This window comes from Liolophura sinensis, chromosome 1 (assembly GCF_032854445.1).
Source record: "Liolophura sinensis isolate JHLJ2023 chromosome 1, CUHK_Ljap_v2, whole genome shotgun sequence".
In the NCBI taxonomy this organism is placed as follows: Eukaryota; Metazoa; Mollusca; class Polyplacophora; order Chitonida; family Chitonidae; genus Liolophura; species Liolophura sinensis.
In genome coordinates this window covers 42,276,330-42,303,272 of record NC_088295.1, presented here as the reverse complement: position 1 = coordinate 42,303,272, position 26,943 = coordinate 42,276,330, and the positions used below count along the sequence as shown (strand labels likewise).

The 26,943-nt window shown below is 39.6% G+C and overlaps 1 protein-coding gene across 3 annotated transcripts in view; it reads left to right on the top strand.

Moving 5' to 3' along the window:
- LOC135467130 (FMRFamide receptor-like) overlaps nt 1-26,943 on the top strand; it is a 119,723-nt gene that overhangs the window by 30,477 nt on the left and 62,303 nt on the right. For all 3 annotated transcript variants that reach the window (XR_010444162.1, XM_064744903.1, XM_064744895.1), the window contains exon 3: nt 516-621. The gene's annotated coding sequence lies outside the window, so the exon portion shown is untranslated. The remainder of the gene's footprint in view (nt 1-515; nt 622-26,943) is intronic.

Sequence of the window (26,943 nt, the reverse complement as noted above, 5' to 3'; positions counted from 1 at the left end):
CAAAGGGATTGAAATTGGTTGTTTATTTGGATGGCTTAGTCGCTCCGTGTTCAGATGTGTCTTGCTATGGGCTTTAGTCGAACTGTGCAACTGGGCGTTTGAATAGCATCACGCGATTCATCAATAAAATCGTGGCATGTGTAGGCTTGGAGTCGTGGCACCGTCATTCCAGTCGCCGCCGTTCCTTGCCAAGGCTGTGGTTGGTGGACGCCTGCTGGATGCTAGACGGCGACAGGTATTTCCGTTTGAAGTCTTCCTGCGTGCTAGGTCTCTAATCCTTTTTCGTGCCACACGTCCTGTTCCAAATAATTTCTTGTCCAGACGACATATCGGACCCACAGCCACTCCTGGACGCGTCGACTGGCACGGCCAGGGTCCATCACCATGCTGTCTACTTTCATCTGATCCAACGGGCCTCACTCCCTCACTTCATTTTGGTTACTGTCTACAATACATGCTGAGCTTCTGAAGTTGACATCTTGTCATTACCCGAATTTTGTTCGATTTTTTTCCAGGAGTAACCCGGAGTTGAATGAGAGCCACCGCGTGGATATTCAATTTCGTGATATTTGTCAGACATTTATTCCACGATTGTGACCATAGTTCTACAAAACTTCATCGGTAAGTAGTAATTTTAATTCTTACCATGTCGTTTTATTTTGCTGGCCTATGTTTTGTGTGTGTGTATGCCATATACAGGTAATAAGTATGAATGAATACATTACACGCTTTATCGTTTCCAACGCGATTAACCCGTCAATTGTACCGTGCGTGTGTTCAGTGGTACCATACCGCGCTTTTTTAGGAACTGGTTGAAAGCACAGACGGATCCTAGTTATCAGCGGAAGAATTTCTCATACTAGGAATGATTGTGTACGTCCTGAACAAGGAAAACACATCAGACAAATTAGAGCAGCTACCAAAGAAATGTGCATTATCGTTAACACTGGTGGAATCCCTTATGGTGCACTCCGCATTGGTAATTTCATTGCATGCTATTCAGCTGTATTCGGCCTACCATCAACTGCGGTATATTTCCTTCAGAAAGTGGTCGCGTACATTACCGTATGTCAGGGTATTTTTACATGTGTTTCTCGATCTTCGTGCTCAGATAACCAGGGATAACAGGCCTTTCTGGAACTGAAATGGGTTCTCTACCATGATAAATGACCAACAGGAGGCGAGCGCTTGTCATACATATTTCATACCAGATGTATCCTCCGATTATATTACTTAATGGTATTTTTAGCTGTAAAGAGCTGACCAACTCGAGGTGACTTATCACTGTTTGTTATGAATGATTTTAGTTTCTACACAACAGAGCACACACTTAAGTGACCTCCACATATTGTGGCCTTCGAACCACCTAACTTCATATTTTATATCGAAAGCGATTTATTCAACCATGCATTTAATGTCATTTAGGTCCCACGCAAATACTAATAGTCCTTTTTCACATTGTAACATTTTTGTAAAACTTCAGCTTGTTTGAACATTTGAATGAAATGTTATAGTCTGAAAATGTTGTACTGGGTAGATAAATGAAAAATAAGGTCAGCCATATTGTAATTGTTAATATGCCGTGAAAACATGTTATTGATTAACGTGTAACTTTTTTGTAGACATATAAGTATTCTTTTAATGAGTCGCCTGGGGTTATCTGTTGATTAGATAACCTCGTTGAAAGTTAGTAACGTTAGTCTGTTGTATTCATATATATATGTATATATATATTCATATGCTATCTTTAGTTGACGTCATTAAACATTGCAGCTCATTACACCCAGTCTAAGAAGCTCGTTGATACACTTTGTATCGATTCGGAGATGGTGTAACACACAAGTGATGAGTCGATATTATAGCTGTGCCCTCTACGCCCTTTAAGAGCCACACAGAACTTTCCGGGAGTTGTTCATTGATATTCTTTTGTTTGCCCATGGTATTATTGGAAACTACAGTACCAGAAATGGTAACGGTAACAACAACTTCGTAGAATATAAACTAAAGCTTTCAAGACAGAGTTTGTTGATCAATTTCTACTGACAGTTACATGTATATAACAGTATTTTAGCTGAACTCTGCGCCTGTTCCTTGATCTTGTTGTAATGATGTTATCTGCGTGCGTGGTAGTTATGTGTGTTTCCAAGTTGTATTAAGACTGCACCGTGAATCAGAACCGTTTTTCGCCATCACTAATCTCTCTTGCTTCCTTCCTCCTGGAAAGATGCCGAATTTATCTACTTGTGTATCTTAGGATCTGGCAATAATCTTCCAATCCACAGGCCTCAGATGATTCATTGCCAGTCCCAGCGGGTTGCGGGAATTAGGCCCATAGTAATTGATAAGGACTTCGATTGGCTTGAGATCCTTGGACCCTTTAAGTGCCCAGTATGCTACTTCTGCTTGAAGTGCCTTATGGATTTCATTCCACCACGCCAGAGCGATTATCCATTCATTCGTGGCACATATTCTGTATGACCCGAAGCACAGGCCGAGGATGTGTAACTGAATTCGTTGTACTTTATTTAAAATGATGATTGGTGGCCGGCAGAGATGGTTATTGCGTTCCCTGTAAAGTCTAAATTAAAATTTTGCTCAAGGCTCAATTGCACCTCAGATCTGTTCGGTCCGTTATTCATGTCACACCGTGTCTATACCTAGCACACTGGCCAACATGAGGTGAACCCATTTGTATTATATCCAGATACAGATCACAAATGGTAAATTCATGAGAAGTGCCAACACTGAGCGATGGGAGAGAGAGAGAGTATCTGGGGTAAACCAGGCACATTTGACCGAAACTCTGGTTATCTAAAACTGTGAATGTTATATTTTCCCCATGGAGTGACAGATTGTATTAGAAATAGACAACTCACAATCTGGGGCTTGGGCACACTTGTGTTGTAAGGGAATAATTGTTCCTTCCTTTTCTTCTCTTATTCTCAGGATAATACCCAAGAAAATTGACAAGAATTTTCGAAATGACGCGAGGTCACTGGAAAACATATCTGTGTGTCTCTCTGTGTTCAGGTTGTAGCGGTGCTGCTGTTGTTGTTTGCCGGTTCCCTCTTTGACAAACCGTTAAGAAATGCAGTAGCAAGCTAACGATCTAAATCTCTTCACACCTGACATGTGTATGTCCTAGGAATTTCTGTGTGGTGCAGCTGTTCGTTCAGATTTCAGATAAATCACAGTTTGCCTGACTTCTCTAGCTAAAGGATATATGCCCTTTCTACAGGGAGGAGAATCCATTGGACATCTTCCTTCACCTCTAAACATGTCATACTTCGGACGAACTTATTTATTTGACGTTAATTCTCAAGGTCAACAAGTTGGCAAATATGGATCTCCCGACTCGTATCAAAAGTGATGCTTTATCAGCCAAATCTCACAGTCATTGAAACCTGAAAGTGCTGTATCTTAACCAGTAATGACTAGCCTTGTTCTGCGGACAGCATTAAGCGTTAACTACCATTAAAGTGATTCATGTACACGTTTGCCACATACCAAGTGGTCATCACGTCGTTGACCAAGATTATCAAAATATCCTAAAAGTCAACAAAACACAATTATTTAAACTACTTTTACATGTACAGAGGTATGTTACTTTTCTCTATGTTATTGTAGTGTTGAAATCTACATTGTGTGCGAAATATGTAAGGTTTATGGTCTTCACTTTCTTAATATTAAATCGGATCTTCATTAACAGAACTGTGACAGGCACCGTATAGTGAGAGGACGTAATTTCACGTAGCATTATAATGTCTACTTCAGAGAAACAAGAGAAGACGGAAATGAAGTTTTAAACTTCAGAACTTTCCGTCTGAAACCATCCTTTTCTTAGGTAGCAAAATGTCAAGTCTGGGTCCACGACAATATTTCACTGACCGTAATACTGGCTGTTTCGATCACCTTAAGATAAAGCTATGCCAAAAGTGTTGCCATGTTGCTTTTAGGGGTTCTCCACTATGTGCATGACACGAATGTCTATGACCGACCTACTTCCAGCGCTATTCCAGTTTCATTTGAGAGGAGTAAGGTAAAACCAGTCGTAATTGTGACAGAATAATTGAACAAATGAGCCTGAGTTTAGGTCCCATCCTGTCGCCATTAAGGGTGAGCTAAAAGGGTTCACCCAGGGCCGTGGTCATCTTCTTGTCTACGGTGTATAACAAGCTGGGGGCGTTTGAGATATACACCGAACAGCATCGATTCCATGTTTTTAAAATGATGTAATACTGATGTGAGAAAAAGGCCTTAACCAGATGACGATAAGCAGTTTCGGACGAGGCAGGTAGAATTAAGGCAGATGAGTCGTTTGTTAAAGTATAAAACATCACAGTCGGCGTGGGCATGACATGTTTTGTTCCCAAGAATTAAGTAGGCGTACGACATACTAGGATATTGTTTAAAGTGGAGTTTCTTCTAAACATCCAGACATGGCGTATAAGGAGGCGTTCATTTTAGTACAAATTGCTCTTGACAGATAGAATGGTAAACTTAGATGTCTCACAATAAGGCAGAATGTCAAAGCATGGCGCCCCAAAAGAATACCTTGACAGTCACTTAGCTTAACATGCGCTGTAACGCAACATAGCTAAACTAAACTAAATAAATAAATATCTTTATGTTAATTATTTGATAACATTAAAACTTAAAGTAGTACACACCGTCTAAGTTGTTGAATGCAATTTTGATTCACTGGAAAAGCGCCCAGGATACATTTTTCATCTCATTGTGCAAAAATCATAGCGTGAAAAGTAATGTATTGTTTTGTTGTCGTACAGACTTTTTGGTGTGTTAATAGTTTTGCTAATTAATACTGTTATGATATTTGGACAATGGAATAAAACAACAAAAGCAACGCTATATTCCCAAATATCTGCCCATCGCAGTTAAAAGTAGTCTTAAGGTAATGAGTAAGGTAAGAGTAATGAGAGACGGATGTTCTTCTAAAAGCTTACCCTGACATAGTGATTGACAATAATTGCAGAATAGACCTTCGTGCTTTGTAATGTAACCTAACAAATAATTACACAAGTAAACTGCTAGCGCCACAGTGATGACAGACACAAGCAAGTTCTTTTTTGTTCTTTTTTTTTATTGTTTGTTTGTTTTTTTTGTTTTTTTTTTACGTTGGGGTGATTTCGTGCTGATGTCTAATTAAAATAATTCTGTCCTTAAACTTCAACATACTGTCTTTCAAGTTCAATAATTCTAGAGCAATTTCTTTTAAAAAGACCCTTTGAAACTAAATGTGATATCTACACTCCATAGAGTGATAACGTACATGTTGCTTTTCTTAGAAAGAAGACCATTTTTGCATTTGAGAGGTGCATTAATCGAAGTTCGTGACAATTTAGAGTATGTATTGCTTTCATAAACAGTTTGTTGTCTGCAAAGTGACCGAGTCCATACGAAGGTTCATTTGACAGTTCTTACTGTTGTTTGTAGAAGACATCCCTTCTCTGTTTTGTTTGGCCTGAGAGAACGCCCACTGTCACTGCTGTTGGCAAAATGACTGGAATGATACAAAATTGGCGACTACGTTTTCCACATGTGAGATGCCAATGCCTATCTGTATAGATATCTGAAAAACAAGCTGGCAAGCTTTAAACACAAGCAAAGTTGGCATAAGGTAAATAATATGAAGGGAAGGGAAGCGTGAATTATAAAGAGAGATTATTAAGGGGAGAATATTAACCAGGAAAGCAGCAGTGTGTGAAGGCCTTGGTACCATCCAAACACTGTTAAAGGGCATAATCCATAATCCATACTCGGCATAATCCATAAAAGTGATTTACATTGCCAGCGGTGACAGATTACCGTTGTGACTTGATCACGTGGACCATGTCATGGTGGCTGCGTGTTCCTGTTGTGGCCATTTCAGGTAGGCGCACATCTAACTGATTGTTGGATAGAGGATGTATGTGTTTGCCAGGGCTTCATGAGAGCCTCATCTATTATGCATCTGAATAAACTTTCAAATTTAAGGGCCTCGCTTGGAATTTTCAGCCTATGTGTGATGGTTTTTTAAGTTCGTCATACATATACATCCATACTTAGTTTTTAGTCGTGTTATACAAACACAAACATTAGCAGGTGCATTCAGAAATGTTATACAAATGTATACGACATTTATATGTGTATTCATGCCAAGTTTTCTAAATGACAACATCATAAGAGGCTTTAGCTAGCCGGTGAACCCAAAACTACCTTAACTTTGTCACATTCTGTAATTCCTTACACAGATGAACCATCATGAATGGCATTAAATAGCGGTTTCACTGTTATAATTACCACATTTTGACGATGGTGACGTATACATTCATCATACATAAATTCAGCAATGCCGAAGAAATGATTCTCCAAAATAACTCCCCAACGAGTGGTGCAGTATTTCGTTTTTCTTTCTATGTTTAACTTCCATGAAAATAACGTCATTGTATCAAACGGTGAGAGAATGGGAAACGGACAGCGTTTTCCCTTAAACCCTGCATATCCGTTGAAATGAATGTCTCCAGTTTACGCCACATTCGTGTATGCATTTTGTTGCTTTCAAGAAGTTTTATTGAAGAAAATTAATGGAAGATCGTAAACTGATTAATATGAATAACAATTCCATGATTTCCCTAACAACAATGGCAAATATCTTCTCACGCTCTCACTTATCTCTGTAAAGAACGTATTTGTGCAAGCGACGATTCTCTCATTTTGTCCTCTATTATAGTGTTGGAGGTCATATTCATTCGATGTATTCCCACATCATGATGACTTAAACATATATATTTATTTTGTGCTAACTGGCATCTGTCGCTCAAAATATCGCTGTGCCTTTCTCAAAACTCTTCATCAACTTTGTCTCAGGTAAGGTCTGAGACAATTTCCAAGATTTCAGATAAACATTGTCATCATCTTTTTATCCAACACACTCATCGTATGATCAGTCTTTCAGAGATCTCAAGTGGTACACCGCAGAGGGAAGTCAATGTCATATTATTTCTAGGTCATTATGGCTGTTTGATTGATTGATACGATAAGTTAGCGGAGAAGGTAAGACTCGGAGGAAGGACATCAATACACTAGGAGGAGCTCTCGACGGACTCCCTTCCGCAGTACAAGTGACAAGTCGACAGAAGTCACAGTGCTTGGGATAAATACGGGAAAGTACTTTCTAATTCAGCATTGAAGTGAAGTTTAAAAGAAAGGAACACACTTATACAATCCATACCGTAAATGAATGGGCTATACTTATGGTTAGATAAAATATCTAAATTTTGTGTAAGTAAGGCTTGTTATTTGAGTATTTAATAGGTAAACATCGAAGGCTCATAAGTCTCCTTTAAGCCGCCAATACGCCGCCATTTGCGCAGATTACATACGTCATAGTACTTAGCTTTGCCCAGTAACTCTCCAGGATATGGCATTCCAGACACGAATGTATTCATGTATCCTCTAGTACATCCCAAACTCTTTCTTCTTAGAGCTGGCTTTCACAGACCTCAAAATCCACGATTATCAAGATGTTCGCACGTATTGAGCTGGGACTGGAAATGCACTTTAATCATTTGGTAAGAGTAAAACCTTAAGCATAATGACGTCACAATGAATGTTCAAGAGGAAGAAATGAGGCTTTTCATTGGACTAGCCTAAAACATGGCGGGACTAAATGTGCCTCGAGTTAATGGATTTTGTAGAAAATGATGATGTTTAAAACCGTTTGACTTTCTTACGAAAACTTAAAAAAATCTATAAAAAAAATAGAATTCCGCACATTTTGTATAGCTCTTTCATTTAAAGTATAGTTTGTATAAATGTGTTCTGTTCTTTTAATTCTTAACAATGGGTTATCTTGGTATTGCATCTGAGACTTTGGGAGAAATCTATATCTTGTCTCCTTGTTGCGAGGACATTTACACCATTGAAGTGTACATAAAGAAATGAAATGGTGTGTCTTAAGTTAAGGCAATACAAAACTGTGCCAACTTCTTGAAATAGAGAACTGGTTTGATTTTCCATAATTCTTCGCATTACTTTGAAATCTGTTAACATTTCTTGGAATTGTCCTATGGTTGGTACTTATTGAGATATAATTTAACACAGTAATTCTTTTATTTATGCGCCTAGGACATTTCGTATGTCTTTACAAAATCATTGTGGACTACTTACAGGATTCCCTTGTAATTTCTTACTTTATATACATTCCTAGTTATTTGGTGGTTTGTGTTTAACGTCTCTTTGGGAATTGGTTTTTATTATAAATAAGAGAAAATGTGACCCTGTGTCATTTCATCCAGTCTTAAATGCTTTGTATGACGCAGTATATGTTCCGAAAATTAATTAAATTAGAGTTTGGACAGCTTAACCAAACGCTTCGAAGAACACTTCCTTTGACATGTAGTCCCCCTTAACTGGCTTCCTACAACCTTATACAACAGTGATGATGACTGAATCCAGCTTTATGGTTGGTTCTGTGATGTGCCTTTATCATTCGTTCTTCGGGTCATTAAGGACGAATGTTCATTTCATTAGCTCCATTAACATGTTTCAAAAAGTGAATCCAAAGGTTGGGCAGATTTTCTGCAGAGGTATTATTGTGATGAAGAGAAATGTTGTGAGTTCAGCTTAACCTAGCCATCCGACATATATCCAGCAGATGTGCCTAGCCTGTAAGCGTTGTTATTACATGAAGCAATCTCCCAAATGTAACGTTGCTCAGGTGTGTCTGAAATATTGAGGACAGCAAACGCAGCGGGTTTATATCCTATTGCACACTTGTCTTTCAGCTCGGTTTGAACATCTGGGGCTTCCATGTACTGTGGTTTCTATATTTGGGAGACACTGGTAGTTCAGATTGCGTGTACCTCTGAAAGGAGGAAACGGGAATGTCAAGGAAGTGGCGCGGGGCATTCCATCACTAGTGCATGATTAATAGGTGATATAGTTCAATACAGATGTAGGAACGGCGTAACTGATAGCGATTTCGGATGGGCCTGCTGATTAACTGATATATATGGCTTTCTTTGATGCAAGCCCAATTCCTGTACGATTTGGAACCATTTATTGACTCGGTGCACCTCAATATATCCCTTGGCTATTTCTTCAGATGATTTTATTACAGAGATCGTATGACAATGAATAACAGAAGAGCATTATGGTAATCTTTATTCATAATTAAGCCTGGGTTATTATTCTTTCTTTGTAAATGATGCAAAGGTATGTTTTTTCCCCCCAAAATTAAATGACTAAAATCATCCTACACCCATGCATCATAAGCCGAGTAAAACCAAATGACAGAGGAATTGGGAACACTAATTTTGTGGGGATATTTTATGTTGCATAATTGTGTGAAATTTTTAAATTGCAATTTTCATTGAAGAAGACGCCCAGCATAAAGGAATAAGACACTGTACTGACTTTTCATTATACACTTGTCTGTCGTCTTTGATAGGGCCACTCAGTCAGGTCATACCAAAGGATAGATTTCCCACATAAATAGATCATCGTGATATGACTGAAAGAATAGTTAAAATTACATAAAACATAAATTGTTTTCTCAAGTGCGGCTGAAGGGAGGTAAACAAAAGATTGCACTCCGTGCGATAACGGCGTGGCGTTAATTAGCATGTGGAGGGCTCTGCGTGATATTGTTACCTTATTACGGAAGATTCTAGCCTTGACACTGGAGTCCGTGGTACCCTATTACGGAAGATTCTAGCCTTTCAGAAATTCAGAACGGGGAAATCTTTTATTCAGTGCTGAGAAAGGAAGCGTGACATGTTGCTAAATTGCTCTATGGGGATTCGATATGAGTTTAAATTTGATTGTTGTTCAGCTTGTCAGGAATTGGGTTTTCTGAATTATGCATACAGGCATTGTATGTCCTCCAACCTGTTGCACGCAAGGGTTACCAGCTCACATTTGTACATTTTGGTCATTTTGACCGCTAGGTTTAGACTTCCTTACCAATATAATGTCGCGAAGCTTGCTTCCCTTAACGTGTAGTGACGCCAGCTCAATATGTGTCTGCCATCATTTTAATGGTGTGATGTGTTAATTGAATGAAGACGTGTGGATTTTGAATTCCATCCTCATGACCTGATTTCCCGCTTTCGCCTGATTTTCCTTCACACTGAAGTTATCAGATAGTGTGATCTTTTCGGCAAATCGAAAATTTTATTTTCGTGCAATACAAACATCGTTAGACTAAGGTTGTTTGCCGATATTTCCAGCAAAGCTCGTAGAAATTGTATGAATTGGTGTGATGTTAATTAGGTTAGCTTGAATTCATCGCCATGAGAAGTATGTTAATGTGTCGGAAAATTGCACTTCTTCGATGGGAGGAGTTTTACACTCGGACAGGATAAAGACGGAAAAATAAATGAAAATAAACGGAGGAAAGGGGGGAGATAAATAATCAGTTAAATGTGGACGGGAAAAGCCGTCCACAAGAAAACAATAAACCATTAGATGCTAAAGGTGATATTGTAGCCAGATGAAGATTGTACAAGTGGGACAAGTATTTGGCATTCCTTCGTTGACGATATAAACAGAATGTGAAAGAAACTCTTCACATGTGCACGAGAGGAGCCAAACCGAGACGTCGTTAATAAAAACCGCACTTCGTCATATCCTACGGACATCTGAGCATCCATTCATCCGGAATATTCTCAAGTAGGTTACTTTTTTCTTATACATTAGAGCTGAAACCAGGCTCATGTTCGTCAACTTCTTTTCTTGGCCGCTTCCTTAAGGTTTGTTAAACACACACCTTACATGCGACGACCGCCCGAGGTTCTCGGGCTGCTAAGTAGGCCCCGGGGGTACCAGACTCTCCCATCACTTTGATCCATCCCGCGCTAGCTGAGTAATGCAATATAGCGGACTCATCGGGGGATGTTATTGTCTGCCATACAAGGCTAATATATCGGCTTACGTGTATACTAGTCAGGATATATTTCCCAATTAAGGGTAGCTCTTTAAATAATAAAGACGCAGTCTTGGTAATTCCCCGCATTACGCTCGTCACAAGGGGATTGATGTCAGTTAACAGTGGTTTGGTGGAATGCAAAGTCTGGTGTCTTTAGCATTGCATTTCATTGAGGCAGCATTATACATATGTTGGTTATGGGAAAACCTTCCCTAAGGAGACACTATCGTAAGAAGACTACAGAAGAATAAATGCTGGAAGCATCGCTTAAGTCCTGGAGAAGATTCCACAAACACATTTCTGCCACATTTTGATACATGTCAAAATTTAAAACGTTGTCACAATGATTTCTTGTTGGTAATGGAAGTTGATATTTTTATACATTTATCTTATTAAGATAACATTGACGAGGTGGTCACAATTATAATTTAAAGGGCTCAAATATTTCATTTATTGATTGATTTTTTTTTTTTTTGATTGGTGTTTTACGCCGTACTCAAGAATATTTCACTTATACGACGGCGGCCAGCATTATGGTGGGTGGAAACCGGGCAGAGCCCGGGGGAAACACACGACCATCCGCAGGTTGCTGGTGGACCTTCTCACATACGGCCGCCAGCATGAGCTGGACTTGAACTCACAGCGACCGCATTGGTGAGAGACTCCTGGGTCATTACGCTGCGCTAGCCCTTTAACCGACTGAGCCACGGAGGCCCCTCATTTATTGATGCGAATACCTAGTAAACATAATTCAGGTAATCTTCTCGCAAATCGTCTTTTATTTTGACTAATAAACATTTGTTATTGGCAACTGAATTTGAATCTATTATAGCTGCATTTATAACGGTCAGTTCTTAACCTCATGTTGTCTATATTCTGTACAAATCTTGAAGAACTCGTAAACTGAAGGTAATGTTCAAGAAGTAAGTCATTTGTGAGTTATGATAGTGTTGCACGCTTGCCTTTGTCATTGTAATGTGCTCAAGAAGTAACATAGGTTTAATTTCTAGAATAATCAACAAGAATTTTGAACTGAATTGAATCAGTTTTCCGTATTTCAACCACAAGTATCGTTTCCCAGAATGGGACATCTACATGTAGCTAAAAATATTACAGATAATCCTGTAAGGCAGGTTGAGCGACTTAAGGTAATTGTTTGTTGGATAAGGTAGGCTTATGTTTGGCATTTGTGAAGACTGTCTTCGTTTATAAGATCAGACTACATACGAAGGGTTTTCCCTCCGGCACTAATAAGTTACGAACGGATGTTAAGTACAGTGCCGATCTTGTAAAGTATTTCTTAAAAGTACAAGATAAAACTCTACTGAAAATTGTAAAACATAAGACATAATACCGCGCTGAGCTGAGTTAATGTTTGTATTACGTCACAAATGATGGGCACATGTTTAGTCTGAATGAAAATGCTTAAAATATACTGTACACATATGACTATAGCATTGCATTGCAGTAAGCATCACAGCTGCTAGGCAATTCAGTATAAAGTAATTAACTGGAAGCCTTGATGAAAGCCCCAGGTATAGATTGTTGAGCGTACAAGAGATTACCAGAATCGATATGTGGACGTATGAGTGGTCACACTGCCCGCAGATTATGCGTTAGACAAGTGTAGTGTGGTCCTTACCCGGTCATCCAGGCCATAATATTGGTTGTTTCTTACAATTCAGCGTCAGTGACCACTGTGAGGGTAATCAAGAGGTACTTCAAATGTGTTGTCGTTCTTGAAGATTATATTTGCTTAGAGTTCATTATGATTCTTGAGATACATCAGTTACGTCCTGAAATAGCCATCTTGTTGAAACTCACACCACCAGTGTCTCTCATGGTGCCTGAATGGTTTCTTTTATGACCAAATGTTTGGATGTAAAACTGTTTCCATGTAAACCTTCTTGGCCGTTTATTGTTGCTTCGTGACCTTGTTGCTATATTTACATCCACTTTATGGAGTATTTAGTCACCTTATAATAATGCGGACTTGATGGTATGGTCAGGTTAATGCAATTATGATCCATTATAAGTTCCATGTACTCTGGAAAGGAAACTTTTTATTGCCCCACTACTTTCTGCTACCATTATATCCACTTCCAAAACAGCGAGGTAGACTGACATTCAATACAAAATGCAAATGTAAAAGTACTATTCACTGTTTTCTTTGACTTCATTATTTGTCCGAACAAATACCATATGATCGTAATAAATACACCATTCGTTTTGGATATTAAAATAAAAGATTGTTAGTTTTTCATGCTTACATTCATGTTTGGAATGCCGTTGAACCTGATATAATAATTGTGTTTTAACGCCGCGAAAATGAAAAAATATATTTTGGTGTGAAGACTTCTCCCTGTGGTATCTGCTCTGTTATATTGAAGTTCGCCCGAGGGAACACAGAGTTGTTAGCGATGCCGAAAGTGTCAGTTACAGATGGTCTTTGTGTGGAACAGATATGTAATTGTGCCTTTCTTTTCTTTCTCCCCGGGAGCTGATTGCTTGTTTTCCGTTCATCCTCTGTTAGTCAAAAGTTCAAAGCACCCTTCACGCCAATAGCGTTACACTGTGTCAAAAGAAAGGCGGATGATAAAACAGTACCTTGTTATTGTTTATTAAACGTAGTGAGAAAACAGCATTTTGAACCTTTCTCAGTGAGGTGTAATAAATTTCAAAAACCATCATTGCATTTTTTCCCATTCTGTTAAGCCATGGTGGTAGAGGGTGTGTACTTTGTTACTATTTAAGCACTTGCATGCAAATGAACATATGAAACAACGCTCTTTGTCCTATCAATAAATCGTACTTCATTGATGTATTACTTTGTTTTGCTCAACAAAACCTGAGGTTGTTTTGAAAACTACTGGCATACCTGCACACATTTTCTGATGCCCTGTCATTCCCATATAAACAGTACGGGAATTCCAACCCAATCAGTCGTCTTTCACTAGTGCTTGTCCATCTTATTTTAAAGCTGAGCTTCCTCTTTTGGAAACTTGTTGACTACAGCTAAAACCACTCCAACTGCTATACCTTCATTCTGGTGGGCTGAAATGTAAGACGTCCCAAATTCTAGCTGTTCAATCCGTGCACATTCAACATATTTGCTTTACTTCAGATGTCAGCAAACACAACAATGTACAGCCTTTCTGTTTTGGTGACTTAGGAAATTACCAATGGCTTCAGTTTCAGTGGAACTTAATTCCGTATCCTAAAGAGGGCCGTCTCTTCCGAAAAAGGCTTTCCCAAATGGCAAAAAACATTCACTTCTCAAGTCTCCCCGACACGTCTTGAATGAAACCGTTTTCCCAAGTTTAGAGAAGGTCCAGTTAAAATGGCAAGGGTTATTTGAGTGAAATTGGATGGGGAAAGCTGTAGTCCGTTTTTCTTTAGGCCCGAAACACTTTTCCGGCCAGCTTGCTGATTGAAACTGCTCTTGCCAAGTACACCGAGAGAAAATTTGATTATAAAAGATCTATTAATTAGATAATCGCATTCAAGGCGCTAGATGTCTGTGGCACTTTTCTACCAGACGATACTCCAGTGGATTTGTTCCCGGCTCTCAGCAACCTAGTTCATTTCCGGTTTCGTTTGACACCTTTAGTAAAGGAGCTTAAGACTAAAGCAATTGCAGTCCCATCCCATTTATCTTGCCTAAGTTTACCGATGTCGGGTGTCGACGTAGGCCCAGTGGAAGCTCAATTTCCTGGAGTTTACCTCCCTCTAATACATCTATATTTTATTTTGTGTAAACTTGACAACCAGAGTGGGCGATAAGTGTCCTAAGTACAACTGTTCCATCATGTTAGTCTCATTCCATTCCTTTTTCGCTAGAAGCGACTGTGTGCATGTGTCCAAGAAGTTCACGTCATTGCATATTAGGGCGGCTTTGATGAAGGGAGCGTGTACAAATCGTTTGTCGACTGTATTGACAGAGAGGTTAAAGCCACTGATGTATGTATCCACTTTATTCTAGCACCAACACTGCGAGTAGTTTGAAATCAACTTTCTTCTGTCAACAACTGGCCTGATAATCTATTAGGAATTTAAGTTCTACGTACTGAATGATTTAAAAGATATGTTTGGTTGTCTCACCCAGAAAACGCTGCAGTGGCCCAGACTTCAACTCAAGTACAAATCGTTGCACACGGCGAAATAAACAAAAAACACCACCTCTTGGACTCGCTTCTTGAAAGCATAGAGCTACACTCACGAGATGTGATGGGTCTCCAGAAAATGAACTTTGCAAAGATACAGTACTTTTGTTCAGTTTCCCTGTGCTGTGCGGATCAGCAAACGAAAAGCTCCCATTGGAGTTCTTATGTCTAATGTGTATAGCTGCTAACAATTAGTTAGCGGTAGATATAGTTTTCACGACCGTGGAGTGAATTGATTCAGAAGCCTTTGAGGTATATAAATAAAGGAATGGATTTTATTAAGCTTGGTTATAGGGTTCATTTTAAATAAACGATGGGTCAGTAAGAGAGACATGAACATCGAACTGTGTGTATTTGTCTGAACGGAAATATACCGCCTTAGGTGAAATTCGCCATAATTAATCAATCACGCCGTCTAGCGGTCGTTATTGGCTTGCTATGGGCGATAATCGATGGAATTCTTGAGGTGTAGTGAACAATTTTCGTCTGCTCCGGGGAGGATTCCTATGCAATGCACATATATCTTGTCTAATTTTTAATTTGTTTTCTGGACTGGAGAGTGAAGTAATCACTCAGTTTGTAATTGTTTTGTATAGTATATTTGACAGTATCAGCCAATTGGGCCTCCATTGACATGGAATCGCTGCCAAGAAAGACTGTATAGAGAATAGAGCAGTGCCATTTGAGCCGAAGGGGGCACCGGTATTCTCATTTAACAGAGTGCACCGCGGGCTGACTGGAATAGGCCATTGTTCCATTCCTGAAACATCACATTGCCTCATTGTAGCTATCTGATATACCAACCACACATAACCTATTATTCTGCCATTTCCTTAGGCCTCTCTCGTACGATAGACCCATCAGTATTACATAACTACTGACAGATGGTCAGAATATCGGAATACCCATTTGTTGCATCAGACAGTGCTAAGAGTTCAGTTCTTTTGCTGAGGATTGGTGTGTAAAAGGTAGAAACCTTGCGTCTTACTCGTCCCATGTTGACTTTCATGAAGGGATACGTGGACAGGAAGTCCATCCTGGCTATTTTCTGGCAGTCAGTTCCTTCTTTCGTTAAAGATGGAAGTATTATAGAATTCTTCTCAAGTATCAAAAATAACTCCGTAATTTTTTTCAGATACATCTAAAAGCGGTTATTTAAATTTTCAAAAAAGTTTTTATACTATTCAAGCTCAGTGAATGGATGATTCGTTGATCTCGCCGGCTCAGGCGATTAAAGCCTTGAACAATGAAGTCGCATGTTCGAATCCTGTTCTCGCTGTTTCAGCAATGGTTTCAAGTGAGGAGGTTTGTCAGGTACATGCCAAAGGGCGGCGGTTTATTCTCTAACCACTCCGGTTTCTTCGACCTATAAACCTGAGCGCCTTTATAGGACTGAAAAATTCTTTATTACTGCGTTAAACATGAATCAAATAAATTAATATATAAAGAAGCTCCGAGATCAAAATGTACAAATTCCTTCGATCTCTACAAACAAAAGGACTATACTCGGCATCGTTTTGAAAAAGTCCTGGTTCCAAATCCTGATCAGGTTCATCATCAGCGTTTTATGGTGGTGTAACGATTGGTATATATTGGAATGAAATGAAAGATATTGGCACAGAAACCGTTTCTAACGGTACAAAAATCACCGTGCTTTGGTAAACTTTTCCACGTATGTGCATCTCAGAATAACAATAGCTAGTTAACACTGATAGCGAAAAGACTTCCTAACAATGTCAAAAGACCCAGTTTTTGGTTAACACATTTTTGAACGGCTAACACCGATAGCCCCAACGTATTTTAACGATGTAAAAAGGCGGTATTTTCGTTGAAAATTTTCAGGTAATTCTGAATGTCGTTAGCTAACGGTGATAGCAATAGTACATTTAAACGATATCAAATGGTCGCGTTAATGGTGAACTTTTTCACCTATTTCGGGTTGGCGTTATAGATAACATTCCATGATGACGAAAACACATTTAAACCATGCAGATTCAAGGAAAAATTCAAGGAAATGACTGGTCTGTTTCCTCTATATTAGAGATAAAATCGTAAAATTTCAAATGTATCGTCTGATCTCGTAAATGGTAAGATTAATATTATTTTATTACCTTACTTAGTTTAATATAACTATCATTTATTTTTCGCAATAAAGCCTTTATTCCACTGTCTCCACCCGGAACCAGATTCGCTCTACTCATCACTTGTTATACGACATGAATCAGGCTGAGTCCGTCATTTGAAGTGTGTTTAGTTTCGCCATGCCATTCACATTTCTGTTCCTAAACTATACTCGAGGTGTAAACGCGTGACAGTCGATGATAACTGGCGGTAATTTATTTACGTTTCTTTCCACTTTTTAATTAAGTACCTCGGCGGAATCAAAGCAATCAGAGGCGGGCGTATTGATCCCCGTCGTGTTCAAAAGGCTAGGCCCCAACTGATCTTACGTCATCTCCGGCCAACCGTATTGTAGTGGTTTTCAGGTGATTGATCTTTGTGTTCTTCCATACCTGTCTACGGGAATGGATGGATGGGTCATCGCTTGTCTGCCAGGGGTCACCGCTCTTTTGCCCCGGGCATTGGCACGGATGTTGTTCATGGCATAACTTTCCTGTTGAAGGAGTTGTTGATGCGCCTCGTGCAAACCCTCTGGGGCATGAAACTGTCTCGATTAAGGCCAATATTAACTATATCACATACACATTAAATGAAACGATGCTTATTTTATAGCTTTTCAATGCCTCTATTTTGAATACTTGAGACCATTTGGTTTGAAACACCGCGAAGTTGATACTAGAATATGGTAATGTGTGTGTCTGCTTGTGCGAATATTTTATTATGCGAAGGAACTAATACATCTAGTAAATGAATCATCAAATGTTCCACCAATCTTTACAAAAGCAGACTTCAACTTCTTTAAATAGTGAAGGAACTGTGAACGATGGCTGGCCTAACTATGTAGACTGTTCAATTTCAAACCGATAGCCCCATGACGAATGAGTGCACCTTTTCGAATCGAGCTCCTGCTGCTTGGTCCTATGCCCTATTATATGCGGCAATGCCCTTTACGTTCCTCAACTCACAAACTTCAGATATCCTCGAACATTACGTAAAAAAAGTGAAAAAGATCAATATGTTGTGAAAATCGACCTTCAACAAGGAAAGAACACAGTTTTAAAGTGAACGGTGCCCTGGTTCATCGAGCTTTCTTTGACATGGACTCCAAATATTTTGCATATTTGCATTGACTTTTGGTGTTTAGGTTGACATGAAAAAGAGGTGGAACAACTTTGTCCAATTACAAAATAAAATTGAATGCAAACTTTCAATTTTTGTCCTTATAGTTAAGTGTAAATTGCGTTGCATCCTCGATCATAAAAGGTTGAATTTTAATTGTTTATTTATTTGATTTATGTATTTGATTGTTGTTTTACGCCGTACTCAAGAATATTTCACTTATACGACGGCGGCCAGTATTATGGTGGGAGGAAACCGGGCAGAACCCGGTGGAAACCCATGACTATCCGCAGGCTGCTGACAGACCTTCCCACGTACAATTTTAATTGTCTTAACGCCTCTCATCTACTCCATGCTTAACTAGGTCCACTGGTATTAGCACACTGTGTATAGCCTATCCTTTAGCTTTTCGGCGTAAACATACACTTTATATAGACCTTTGAAACGTCAGGTACTTATGTGACTACCGCTGACCCAAAAGCTTTAATTTAATTTAATTCTTTATTTATTTTATCGTCGAGTATAGAGAAGTGTGCACCAGGACAAAGGACTTTTGGAAATGGATTCCGACGGAAGTATCTTGAGGTTCCGAAATCCGTGTGTAAATCTGTAAACCTGCTAACCGTGTTGGTTGCATTAAAGAGAACACTGTGAAAAATTATGAGCAAAAAATAGTAGATTGACTAAACAAGAAATCAAATGAAATGAAAAAATGTACTTATCTTGTGAAACTGAAAGCACAATACATATCTTTAAACATTAACAACAATACTTTAGTGGAATTTTTGCCAATGCTTCCGACGTATACTAAATTGTAAGCAACTCTGTTTTGCTTCAGTGGCATCTCTTCCTTGGTCAATTCATTTGGACTCTTATCTGATGAATTTACATTCGCCTTTGGACCCGATTGACGAAAGTAAATCTTTTGTGCAGTGCCAACATTTTGTCCGCTTGTCTATCTCTGTTGGGAAATACAAATCCAACAAGTACACTTTATTAGTTCGCCACACGCACAGAATTCATTTGAGCCGGCGTTTATTTTGTAGACCGTTCACCTTTGCCGATGCTCTCACACGCCAGCGTTCTGGAGATTGCCCACTTAGCACCATATCCAGGGATAGGGTCGTGACAACTTTTGACCCGCAGATTACACATTAGCCTCTTACAGGGGCGTGCATCGGAAGAATGCAATTTAGTTTATAGAATCATGGATTGGTGGTGTGCTAAATCAACCGGAATGGAGAGATTGGAAAGGCACATTTACAATTTCTACATGTGTGCACCTGTTTCTTTTGTATATCGATTGAACTAATCATGTACTCTCAAGGTAAAGATATATATGAAGAAACGTATCGATCTATAACCATCTTGTCCGACGCTTTTTGTTTCTCTCGGGCTTGTATCTATGAATGTTGACTCTTTTCTAAGCGCCATTATAATGCGTTGACATCCGGCTTGACATCAAGACAGTTGATGTCTTTTCCCAGGCTTATTCCATGTTAAAAGATAAATTGTTAACAATCGCAAACTCGAAATATCTGCGACATCTCTCAAAAGGTCAGTGTCGCTATGCACTTCGCCCTGTCACTACCTCAATGCTCCATGTTAAAATATATGACGTCATTACTTTTTTGCCATAATGTCAAGAGTAATAGATGGTGCACCTTGCAAATACCGTCTGTGTGTGTGGTATTGCTTGTTAAGTTATCCTCTTGTTTTTAACAGAATTTGCTGTCAGTTTCCATCTTGAACATTAAGACATTTGCAAGATTTGATGTATACTCTTAAGGATAAACCAAATGCCGCCCGGCTTTAATACCCATCTTAAGAATCACATGTGGGTTCAACTCACCGTCATGTGCCAAAATGTAAATAAAGTACGTTGTCGTGGTCTTGGATATCCGGGTATAAAGACTATGGCATAGAAAAGAGGAGAGAAGAGATATTACCTTCTTGAATTTCCTTGTCACAATGGAAATAATGGTCTCGCTTTTCACATTAATGTCGGGAAACAACTCATTAGGACTATTTCGAACAAAGCACAAGCGATGGCAGTTGATGTCTTCGTATAGTCCTAATTAATCCGCTTTCCCATTGCTTGTGCTTCGTAATCTCAACTTTCGATAACATAGCAAATAATGATAACCATTCCTTTAGGCAGTATAATGCAGTTTTATATGAACTATCAGCAGCTACACTGATCTGCCATGAAGTTTAGACCTCGAATTTCAGTGTGGCTTAATTCGTTTTTGTCTTTCCGACATAGTTTGATATCTACTGAGTGGCCATGCTGATGACATTGTTCTATTCAAAACAGAAACAATTCCTTTCAGTCTATGAAACAACACAGGTGAACCATCTCCAAAGCCTCTTTTAAAAGTGAATATGCGGTTTAAATTTTTTACCTCCGTGACCGAAGATCACAGTACACGCCAAGTGACAGATCACGGTGAGGCCAGCATTGTTCCAAAGAATCGTAGGAAGCACGTGGACACCCGAAGTTTGCAGAAAGTTGGACATGAATCTGTTATTTTAGACGGGTTTATCCCCTCTTTCACGGTTACCATATTCCTGTGCGCCTTTATATATAGGGCTGGTCTTACACGATAGACGGTGAGATCATGACAGCTTGACCTAAAGCTTGTTTAAAATCGATTTGCTTGTTACAGGTTTGGCGGTGTCGTGCTGTTAAAAGTGTAGGGAATGCTAACAAGCGGTGTTTGTAGCCTTAACGTTTATGCTTCAGAAGGTAATACTTGGGGGCACTTCTTGCACCTCCCGTAACAGGATACCTAGGCGGCGTATCAAACATTGATGTATTGGCGTCTGAGCTAAATGACTTACATGATAGGGCGTCGAAGACTTGGCCTGGTCATTAGACGCCATTGACATGCATTATACATTTATCATAGTCCCTGGTATCCGTGGGATTCACTTTGAAAGCCTAGCTAGTCTCACTCTATAATCGACTTCCGCTAACTGCTGACGACGGAGGAAGCTCGGATTGCCGCGTGGAACACCAGAGTTGATCTGTACCCTCCGGGTGTAGGTAAATCCGAAGGGGAGGAAAACTAGTCCGTCATGTTTACTAAGTATCAGTCTTCAGAATTGCTAAAGCATTAATGGCGGTTTTACGTAAAGTGAAACGAAACAGCTAGAAGTTGAAGTGTTTTTGAATAAAACCACGCAAAATTGTTTTGCTCTGATGTGTCTATGCCGTGTAAATGAGGTTAAGGTTTAAGGCCACATGTGTCTTCAATATTACGGTCCATTTAGATACGCTAATATACTCATAGATTTGAACCACTGAATAACAAAGGCAACTTGAACTCGAAGACAACACAAAGGGCAGTGCATTCCCCAATGTCGAAAAAATATATAACCAACTTTCTGTGACACAGCTCGACTTAATTGGCCTGATCTTTGTTCAAGCGTTACCTCCAAGGACCATATGGAGATTTTTCGATGTCCCCCTTTACCGTCAGTGTTTCCCTCCAGTAAGAGTGATTTGTCTGCGCAACGACAATTAATTGGTCGAACAAGCTATCGAGGAGTCTAGGCATGAAGGAAAGGTCAAGACAGCTGCGACTTAAGTCAGGTTAATGGAGGGTCAAAGGCTCATCACTCCATCGTTTCTGCCGGACAGACAGGGTGGAAATGTATCGGCCGTCTGTCGTCACAGAGCTGACGCTTGTGGATATAAATGTAAGGCTTTAACGCAAATTGAACAACACGTTGAGACAATCATCAACAGATATACCCCTCATCAAAGTGAAGTCAGTTTTTTTTCACAGAATGAATACCAGTCAAATATCAAAATGAAAGCCGTTTACGGGCCATATTGTTCGTGGCTAGACACACAATGCAGACAATGTTTTTTCTCTGTCTTTTTTATGTTTTATTTTTTTTTTTGCATTTTATTCAAATAAATATAAAAGCAGATGAAAGCTTGCAGTAAATTCATCGGACATAACACTAACAGTGTGGTCAATAAGGTCATGATCACAATTTAAACGTTTATAGGTTTTTTGGGGGGGTTAGGGAAGTATCCGTCAAGCAAATCTGATGTACCAGACAGAGCTCTTCACATCGTGCACGGCGTATGAAAGCTGAGTACAGTGTTACAGCCATGTGCGGTAGGTGTCACTGAAGTATTAAGATAGAAGCGTAAACCCAAAAAGCGATACTCCACTTTGCACAACATCATGCTAAAAACACACAGACTAATCTTCCATATCATTGAAAGATACGAAAAGATGGCTAATGTACGTGCTGAGTTCGATTTATTTTGTTATTCAATATTATAAGCTGTCACTTTTAAATTCGTTTGTCATTTATGATTAATATTAGGTTATCCTTTAGGTGAGTCTCCAGCACGGACATGAGAACATCAACATGAAAACAAAGGTGCGCATTACCTGGCATAAAACAGGTTTAAAAAAGGAAAGCTTTTTGCACACAATCGGTATTGTTCTTAGGTCTCTTTATCACAGCCCTCGCTTTTTACCAGTTGTCGGAGTTAATTCCTGCTAAGCGGATTGGTTGGGGAGCGTGATTGTAATTACTGGACGTGACTAAGAGGTATCTCCGATTTCATCACTTGCGCCGATTTGAAGAACTGACGTTTTGCTGTTAAAGGAACTCCGATAGATGTTATGTTTGTGTTATCACATGGTGATTAAGGCCATGTTATGAGCCGTCTGCTGTGTCGTCACGAGCTGAATCTTCTAATTACTACTTACGCAACGGTATTTTTTTTGGCTTTGATCTCTTGAAGCCTGAGGTATGATGTGGATCCGCCAGTGGCAGAAACCGCTTCAGGATTGCTGGAAGGAACGATCCCCTAATATCGCTTCCATCCACCTCTCACAGAGCACACTCCTACTACGGCTTCTCGTACTGAGATGACTTACCGTCTGCTCTGAGCGACATCGGTGGGGTTAGCCACGATCAGTTTCCTCTGTTTTCCATCCCCGAAGATTGTAGTCGACATGATGTATTTCCAAACACAATCAGGGCCTTAACTCGAGTTCGGTTATACGGGGGAGGGAATTTGGGCCTGTATAATGCCTCGATTGGCGCAGAGCCGTGACTATTCATACAACCCAGGGTTTCCATCAACGCGACTTGTTCTACTTAGCCATAACCCATCCACGATGACAGGATCATGCAGGATAACAGTATCTGAGACTAGACGTGTGCCAAGCAAGAAGGTGCCCTGAATGGACGCTTCTCGCTATTTTAACTGTGGACAATTTCTAAGAGATCAACAAAGAGTGCTATACCATATGTGTATTTAAAAGGTAGGTGCCGTCTCTATGCAGATAGATTTATACCATACTTGGGCATTCTCATATTGATTAGTGCGTTACACCTGTGTCTAAGTACACCTGTTGATCCCGCTGACCACACCAACGTATCGGTGTTACTTTCAAATCTCACGCACGATGGATACTAATTAGCCAGGAGTTAATGATTACTTGTAACAAAATTACTGACAACGCTGGGCACATGAGAATGAGTGCACATGCGCGTGTATGCTCAGTTGTTTCCTTAACTGCTTCTTCGAGGTTTTTAAGACCTTTAATCCTCATGTAAACGGATGTAATTTAAGCTCCAACATATCATTAATGACAGCAAACGTTCTACTATTTATAAAGGTTACCACTCATGGGATGTTACATTATTTATTGAATTACTTGAATTTCTCATTAATAACATCTATGTGAAATTCGGAGATACCATTTACCAACAGTGTATAGATATTCCAGTGGGTACCCATTGTGCGCCTCTTTTGGCAGATCTATACCTGTTTTCATATGAATACGACTATGTGTCGAAATTACTTAAAAGTAATATCTTTAAAGCTCGATCCTTTTCATTTACCAAGCGGTATATTGATGATCTACTGACGTTGAATAACCCCCATGCTGCTGAAGCGGTGAAGGAAATCTATCGGCCTTCCTTGGGTTTAAACGAGACAACAGATAGTCGTGATGGTACATCTTATTTGGATCTATATCTGTACAAAGACGAAAAAGGTCTCCTTTCACGCCGCCTTTACCACAAAAGGGATAATTTCCATTTTGATATTGTAAATTATCCTTATTTGGATAGCAATATACAAAAGGGTCCTGCATATGGCGTAAACATATCTTGCCTTGTAGCATTTGTCAGATCTTGCGTTAATTGTGATGACTTTAATCTGCGTCACAAGTTGTTAGTTCAAAAACTAGTTTGTCAACTATACTCCATCAAACGCCTTCATTCTAAGTTTCTCAAATTTTACAATGAGTATAACACTCTCGTTGGCAGGTATGGACAGAGCATTCAGAATCTCTTGCGATCTGCATTGTGATCTACATTGTGATCTACCACATAGACGGCGCTGTTATCCTTATGTACATGTCTTTCGCGAACATGGTATTTAACATCTTAGATGGCGCTGGTTGCCGAGTGTAACCGTCTATTTTGTAGACAGCTTTTATACAGACCAGCATGTCATGTAGATGGCGCCTCATGTAGTATGAGATCCTTACATATTGACAGTATATAATACCGCTTAACCTGGGGCTAGGGGCTGTAAAGGCAGCCTTGCTCATTACATCTGCATGATACCTTTATGAACAGTTGCAATCAAATCGCGACTTAGATACCTTGTTTAATTGTTATTTGACCTGGAACTCATTCGTGGACTACGAATTTGAAATTTGATACGAAATTTATGCCTGGAATATCTACTGTCTGCCCGGCATGACTCATGACAGCTTCTCTCTTGTGTGTTACTGGCTTTATTTCCTATTTGTATAATTTCTTACATACCTTTGGTAGCTGGTTTTAAACGTTGTTGTGGAAATGAATCTTGCGATTATCAACTTGGAACGCCCTTTACGGACTACGAATGGTATACGGACTATGAATGGTATACGGACTACGAATGGTATACTAATGCTGGACCTGACGCTTATATTTAGTCTTTAAGAAACTAAATTAGCGCTGCCGTGCAAATTAACGTTAAGGATTTTAATGTAATGTGATTCTGTTCCTAAATTTTGATATTTTATACCACATTTTGCTGTTGTAGTCCTGGAAAAATTTGCCTTTAATCCAACCCTGCGAACTCGTATTCTTGGTAAATAAGGAAACGGTGTCAGCTGTATAACTCAAGTTTTGCAGAGAAGTGATAGGTCAAACCAAAGCGATGGAAGTGGAATAAAGCTTTTCCGTGAATATGGAAGAAGGTTATTCCGTGAATATTGAATAAGATTATTCCGTGAATGCGATGAAAAATGGAATAATGCTATGACATGAAAATTAATAATGTTATTCCATGAAAGTTACATGTAATACTAAGACTCGTCTCTGAGCGATAACTTATGATGTCTACGTCTGCCGTTTGAAATATTGAAAGTACTTATTTGAAACTTCATTACTGAATTCATCATATGGTTGTTATGTAATAATGGTAACATGCAAACCATTTCATTTACGAATAATATATACACTCTTTGAATTTATCTTGGTGCATATATCTAAATAGCTACGTACAATGTACAAGCTCATTGCCTGACTTTTGTCTGGTTTGAAGTAGGTGTAAAAGATTAATTCCTAGCGCATTTCATTTCAGGCTTACTCTTAACTTTGTTGAGCATGATTGAGGAGAGTTGGAAAATGAACCGAAAACGCCTGCATTAGTTCCTTTGACGTTTAATAAGCTGACTTTTGCTATGATGACTGGCCCCGATAGCAGAGTTGGTAGAGCGTCGGCTTCGGTTGCGATAGATCCAGGGTCAATCCTGGGTCAGGTCACACCTAAGACCTTAAAAAAGAGGAAGTTGTAACTTCCTCGCTTTGCGCTCTGTATTAAGGGGATAGTGCAACGACTGGTTGACCCGTATCAGTATAATGGCTTGAGCGCGGCAGCTTACTTGCCTTCAGTAAGTAGTCTCAGTGAAGCAGCGCTGGATAAAAAAGGGGTGGAAATCCGTCCTGCAACGCGGCGGTTCTTTTTCGTCGGCATACGACTGAAAAATTATTAAGTACGGCGTTAAACCCTAAGCACTCATCACTCACTTTTGCTATGGTAGTCCCTTTTTACCTTGTCTTAGGAGAGAGGAACAATTGCAAGAGATTGATTGAGTGATAGGACTCTGCTCCACTTCGGCAGTCCTGCTGCCACAACGTGGCGAGAGCATGTTTAAACCAGGAGAAAACAAATGAGAGAAGAAGGACAAGCAGTTAAGCAGTTAATGTTTTTGACCGTCATTTGGTTCGATGGCCTTTATGACCCACATAGTGTGGGTAGGCGCAAAACCGATCGGTGAGGCAGCACTAAGTAATCTTCTGAAACAATACACCGTGCTTCGTTCAAGACATGATATAAGCCCTTCGGGTAGCTAGAAAATAGATACTCACAACGTGCCCCCCATGTGCTATCTCGATGAGCATAGGCCTGGAGCAGAAACCCTATGTCATTTTGAGCTCTCCACTTGACCATTGACTAAAAACGCCTTAAGGTGGGCCAAAGTAACGCCTTTGTAGCACTTCCTGGAACATCGGAGAAATGCATAGACCCTTTGTTGTATTTTCTATTGCATATTGAATCTTGGA